The sequence below is a fragment of the Sinocyclocheilus grahami genome, unplaced genomic scaffold (genome assembly GCF_001515645.1).
Source record: "Sinocyclocheilus grahami isolate Dianchi unplaced genomic scaffold, SAMN03320097.WGS_v1.1 scaffold146.1, whole genome shotgun sequence".
NCBI lineage: Eukaryota > Metazoa > Chordata > Actinopteri > Cypriniformes > Cyprinidae > Sinocyclocheilus > Sinocyclocheilus grahami.
Window position 1 is genome coordinate 2,118,573 of NW_015505325.1, and position 6,891 is coordinate 2,125,463.

The 6,891-nt window shown below is 37.4% G+C and overlaps 1 protein-coding gene across 1 annotated transcript in view; it reads left to right on the forward strand.

Moving 5' to 3' along the window:
- The first annotated feature begins 3,793 nt into the window (after positions 1-3,793).
- LOC107591859 (uncharacterized protein C1orf106 homolog) overlaps positions 3,794-6,891 on the forward strand; it is a 9,054-nt gene continuing 5,956 nt past the window's right edge. Inside the window, exon 1 of the mRNA XM_016281136.1 lies at positions 3,794-3,857. The gene's annotated coding sequence lies outside the window, so the exon portion shown is untranslated. The remainder of the gene's footprint in view (positions 3,858-6,891) is intronic.

Consider the following 6,891-nt stretch of genomic DNA (forward strand, 5'->3'; position numbering starts at 1 on the left):
TTAACCTTTACACTAAAACTAAAATTTGCTCCCATTTAATGGTGTCAGTCCCAGCAAGTAGTTTTTATATGACCCTATCACAAACTTTTATACAATATGTTGATCATAATTTGCATGAGTCATGTATTTCAGTCAGTAGTCCGATGTCATGTTGCTTCAGGAGTGGGGAGACGGGACAGGAGTGTGTTTGGTGTGGCTAACACACAAATGGCCCCGGAGCGTGGCACTGTAGGACCAGAGTAAGCTGGTTTATCCTGGTCTTGGTTATAAACGCTATGCTGTGGGCAGGATCCCCAGAAGATTAACATCTCAAGACGTGGACTCGTCTAAGTTCCTAAAATGTTCCTGTAAATCATGGTGCTAACAATGCCAGATTCAGAGGTTTACAAGGAATGCACAAAGAGCTGTAATGTGTCACTTGACTACAATGCAAGTCAATTTGGATAAAAGCATTTAGCACAAAAAAAAAAAAAAACTTATATTTAAACATGGCTAGGACAAGGATACATGTTTCATATGCGAGTAAATTATACATTTTTTGTGGGTTTCATGCTAAAGTGTGTCTGTCTTTTGCTATATATATTTATTTATTTTAATTCAATAGTTATTGATGTTTATTTAATAAATAGTAGTAGTTTTGCAAGTCTATATTCAAGTTTGTGTATATAATTTAATGCTTACGAAGGAAATCCAAACATCTTTCCTTTGTCATTGGCTGTAGTCATATGATTTCAGATCCTGTGATTCAGAGGTCATGAGGTCAAAACTAACTTAAGAACGCCTCAGTGTTGAGCTATAAATGGCCATCTTTGCTTCGTTCTTCTGTGTTAGTAAATCAAGCCAACACTCATGTCATCTCAGTCCACTGAGCTGATTTGATTCTGTGCTTTCTTCAGCAGGTGGACATGCTGGCACTGTTACTCCATTTTAAATTGCATGCTAAATGTATTAAGAAGTGACCCATTCATTTGGCTGAATTTATTTACTTTTATACTTTTTATTAATGTGTATTAATATTTTATATAATTCATACTTTTTACTTTCTCTCCAGCGCCCAGGATTCAGACATCACAGAAAAGGTACAGGCACTGACTGTGCCCTGAGTTTATGTTGCATCATATAATCTGTCATAAACATGTAGACATAATTGTATATATCTTACAATTTGCTTCTGAAGTAAACAAATGTTAAATCATAACTGAATATTTGCTGGCATTCAAATAAGTCTAAATGTTTATCCTCTGTCTTTTCAGAGAATTATGTGTGTCATCCTCCTGAGTCCCAGCAAAGCACAGACAGTGGAGACGAGTTCATTCAGCTCAGGAAACCCGGTGAGTGTCCCAGTCACCAGAATCTCCATAAGGAGCTTCTGCTCGGCCACAAGAGGTAAAGAGTAACATCTAAAAGATGTTTACTTTGCAAATGGAGTACGCCAACATATCCCAGTACTTTACAATTAATAAAAGCAAAGCAAAGTAAACATCAAGTTGAAAAGTTTTAAATGACATCAAACCTACACTTACCTGCATTTATTCATACAAACTGACTTTTTTTTCCTTTTTCTTCAGAGGCCTGTTGTTGGAGGAGAAAACAGAATTGCAGTGTGCGCTACAGCAAAGGAGGCTTGACCTGCACCGAGAGCAGGAACTTGCCCTCCGACCTCCTTCTAACCTGGAACAAGAGCTCCGTAAGAGACCGCAGAAACTGCAGGAGGTACTGACCATTCTCTGTCCACTTAATGTTCCTCATTTCTGAAATGGAAGTCAAAAGAATTTTGCCAGATCTAAGGCGATACATTTTGATTGTCTTGAATGAACTGTCTATGCATTTTGTTGAATGGACTTATGTATTTCATATATTTTAGTGTTTTTGTGAAGTTCAGTTTTGAATATTTCTCCACAGTATGAGATGGAGGAACCGAGGTGTATGGAGGATGAGAAAAACGTTCCAGAATTTGTACGAGTGAAAGAAAAGCTGTGTCGCATACAGTTGACAGAATAAACTAACTGAATGGTCTATGGATAAGAGATGCACCTTGACATTTTTAGTTATTCAAATAATAAGAGACTGTTGAAATTAAGTGGCATACAGCTGTAATGTAGTTTAGTAACGAAGCACTGTATTTAAATGTACTGTAAATTTGAGTCCAATTAAAGTTATTAATGTCTTGTATAATTACTTTTTTTCCATCCTTTTCAATGATCAAACGGTAGTAGCCAATAAATAAATACTTTTGACTTGTACAATATACTATTTGACATACAATGTTTGTCCTGCAGGTTACCAAACTGTCATAGACTTAATGGGGACGTTCATATTGAAAAGTAAGTTACATCCTAGCAACCAGTCAGAATACCCTAGCAACCAAATGACAATGTCCAGCCATATGTCAGCACCAGAACATGGTCTTTTTCTTTTTCTTTTTTTATGGAAAAATTACTTTTGTAGTTTACTCACTATTTACACTTATTTTTTTTGTTTGTTTGTTTCTTTCTTTCTTACACTAGAATTCCCAAATCGATTCGGTGTCGACTGTTGAAATTAAGTGGCATACAGCTGTAATGTAGTTTAGTAACGAAGCACTGTATTTAAATGTACTGTAAATTTGAGTCCAATTAAAGTTATTAATGTCTTGTATAATTACTTTTTTTCCATCCTTTTCAATGATCAAACGGTAGTAGCCAATAAATAAATACTTTTGACTTGTACAATATACTATTTGACATACAATGTTTGTCCTGCAGGTTACCAAACTGTCATAGACTTAATGGGGACGTTCATATTGAAAAGTAAGTTACATCCTAGCAACCAGTCAGAATACCCTAGCAACCAAATGACAATGTCCAGCCATATGTCAGCACCAGAACATGGTCTTTTTCTTTTTTTATGGAAAAATTACTTTTGTAGTTTACTCACTATTTACACTTATTTTTTTTGTTTGTTTCTTTCTTTCTTTCTTACACTAGAATTCCCAAATCGATTCGGTGTCTTGTTGCCTTTGCATTTACAGGTGGCTCTTCTGCACATCGCCAATGCGGAGAGAAATCTCCACGGACCCTTCCTTTCATATGGAAATGCCCCTGTTTAATTAGCTGATCTTTAAATTCAGGGAGAGGCACGAGGAAAGAAAGCCTGACCATCTGCCGTAGCCCGCCTTTATCAGGAAGGTAACAACAGGAGGCAAATTGACAAAGAAACGTTTGAAGGAAGAAACTCGAGCCATGTTGTGCTCTCAAAATTGTATATATCTTTACATGCCGACAGCAGTTGCGTCAAACTCTTTCAGCAAATTACTTTGTACAGTATCGGGCTTGTCACCACGCAAGAAAACAATCAAGTTGTGTGGCAGCGCGCCATTTCAGACACTATTCATACAGTCCAAAGCACTATTCGCCAGCTGTCCTCTTGTTTAACTCTTATTACTGTCTCGGGTTTCTCCCGCTGGCTCTGTTAGACACGCCTATCCCAAAAGAAGCGTGCGCTGCCTTCAAAAGATCACGCACGCTTACGAAGCATCTAGACAAACATTCGCGATAGGGGATGATTGCAGTGGTATCGCCCTGTTTTGTATCTTTAAACTTGTTTACAAGCACAATTTAAAACTTTTACTCTTTAAACTTAAGTAGGCGTCTATTAATTTGAATACGTAAGTTACTTTTATAAATACGAACTGGAGAATATTTCAGCTATATGGCACACTCCCACTTCGCTAATACGGTTGGTACAGTCCAATGGCTTTTGGCTGGCTTGAGTAAAGACTCCACATCCAGCCGCACTGTGGAGTCCGCCGGCACACGCGCATCTGCGGGAATGGAGTGAACGGAGGGCGTTTATTGGGTTGGATACTGCAAAGAAAGGTATGATAAATATTTGTATTAATAATAAATATTACATTTATGCATTATCCTTTTGTGGCACAGATATATTTCATATGTGGAAATTATATTTTATGTTAAAGCGTTGCGCAATAGCTCCATGAAATCATTCACTTAAAGGCATGCGTTAATTCTTTGATGAGCTCAGTGCTCATGTTCTTAAATATTTTTGTTGAGTGCATTTATGTTTTTGGGATCTAAACCTATATTTACAACAGACATAAATGCTGGTCATTTCATTGCATGGACTGGTGCTGCTTAGTAAGGTCATCCAACCCTTTCAAAGCATGCAAATTATTAAAGACTCATTTCTAAAACAAAATATGAAATGCATGATATTTTTATGGGCCCCGAGTTGGTTTGGATGTTGATGGCATGATTGCATTATGATTTATTAGATGGAAAACTTACAACAATAGAAAGACAAGTAATTTCTTATCATTTGTCCTCACAAACTTCATGCAATCAAAAGACATGTTTCTTAGTGCTTGCGAGTATTATCATAGATCCAGATCAACTGATATTGGTACAGCCATTCTAAATTAAGTATGTTAAAAGTTAATTAAAAGGAACATTTTGCCTACAGTTACAACCATTGCTATTTGTATAAAGGCTATAAGGGTTGATCTTTTTTTCCCGAGATCCATCTTAATTGACTTTCTACTGGAATACAGATGGAAGTGGATGTCCATTCATAAAGGAGAATGAGTCTGTGTTTACAATGGCAGAGAAACTTTCTTTAGCTAAAGGTGTTTTCGTCTTTGAGAGCCTTTTTTTGTCGTGCATTTTGATTAATTGTTTCATCTTCACTGAGTGGCATAGTGAAAGGAGAGAAGTGGAATCACAAAGACTGCCTTTCAAGTCTCTTCACCATCTCTCTCTCTCTCTTTATCACTCTCTGCCATGTTTTGCATGGCTTCATTAAAATTTGACTGGTTTTTGGCTTTGCACCAACTGTGGAAATAAGTCACACACTAAATTCTGTCACTCCCATATCATTTGCATCCACACGATTCAGCATTTCTATAATAACAGGCTTCGCATACATTCTGGGTCGTGTTCAAGTCTCCCGTCAGACTTTCCAAGCTCTGGCCCTCTCTGGGAATTCCAGACCTGGCCGCAGTGGGAATGAAATTGGCCGAGTAGGCATTCCAATAGATCACAGCCCCATAGGCTCGTGGGAAAGGGTGTTGGGGAATCTGGCGGAGAAGACCTGAGAATTGCAGACTCCTGAAAATGATCTTATTCGTTGATGTCTCATCTTTACGCTTGACTGCGAGAGAGGATGGGTGGATCTGTTGTGTTATTTTGCTGCTGCTGAGATCGCTGTCGAGAAGACTACGTCCTGTCTGCTCTTCTGAGCTTAATGTGCTTTGTAATCAAGACAGGCCTAATGTGTTTTCAGGGTGGAGATCTTTGCAAGTGAAGTTTGTGGATTTGAAGGAATAGGTCATCCAAAAATTAAAATCTGTCATCATTTACTCATCCCCTTATGATTTCCTTTCTTCTGTGGAACACAAAAGGAGAAGTTCTGAAGATTGTGCTGATTGATCTTTTTCACGTTTACAACAAAGTCCCTTTCAAGGAAAGTCATTTAGCGGCCATTTGGGTAACTTTAGGCATGCAATGTCATCTCTTATCTACTTGAATGGGGAAATATTTAAATCTCAAAAACTGCTTGCCAAACTCAGATTTAAATAACATTTCAAATCAGGAATAAAATCAAACATGAACTATCCCACAAATGTTGGGCAAATTTCTTTATTAAACCTGCGTATGAATGTTTGAATGAATAAATCATGATTCACCAGTTACGTATGTACTCAGATTTATTCTGAAAAACTGTAGGAACATCTGGAAATGTGTAAGTTGGGTCTTTTATTTAGAAGGCAGGATTTATATCAGCTTTATTGCGCATTGCAGTTTCTCCTAATCATAGTAATATGCGTTAACAGTCTTGGTGCATATATACAGTCTTCGTCTACAATGAATGGGGACTGAAGCTTTAAAAAATGATGCAAAAACACCATAAATCTATCAGAAACTTCGACCCATGTGCTATATTGACATGGCATGATTTCATTATAATTAGATACAACACTTACTACAGTGGAAATACAATTGTTATAATTTGTCTTCACAAGTTCCATGCATTAAAAAGACATGTCTTCTGAAGTCTCAATTTCTTTGTGCAAGGAAAAAAATACCAAAATCATTCATTATTCCTTATTTGAATAATTGAATTGTAATTGCATGGAAAGTGCAGCCAGCACAGTTTTCAATAATTCTTTGTGTTGCATGGCAGAAAGTCATACAGGTTTTCATTGACATGAGGGTGAGTAAATGATGGCAGAATTATAATTTTGCGGTAAACTAATATTGGGAGTTACTTTTTGTTTAATAAAGCACAGTTTGTCACAGTGACCTAATTCCTGCTGCAGTTTCATCAGCCTTTCTTTTGCCCTCTCTTACTGACTAAGTCTTGTTGTATCAGCAGATACTGTCCTCTCAGCAAACTGGCCGCTCAGGCTTGTTGACACAGAGCTTTGCTTGTACTCTTTCAGGCGTTGGAGTGTCTGATGGAGCAGGCTGGTTTCTATTGTGCTGAGCTGCATCTATCCACGTGAGTTACAGAACTGAATGAGGATGGAGCCTTTAGAAGCTCCACAATCACATCCTGTTCAATTTTCTTTCTCAGAACTCAGGAAGAGGAATGATAAGGATCCACACTGACTCATTAGCAGAGATGTTGTCCTTAGTGATGTGAGATTTCCCCCCAAAATAGCATTTATATAAATACAGTGTCTGTCCTAGATTTTTGTGTGCATGACACCAGAGCTCATAGATATAACAAGCAGCCATGGGCCCTATTTATAAAACACGCATACGATCGGATTTGATCCTAAATTCCATGGATTTCATCCGATATGTGAAATATAAATTATACACAATATACATTATAACAACTGCTTTGTGATAATTATGTCACTTATTTCAATTCATTATGTTATTGGGG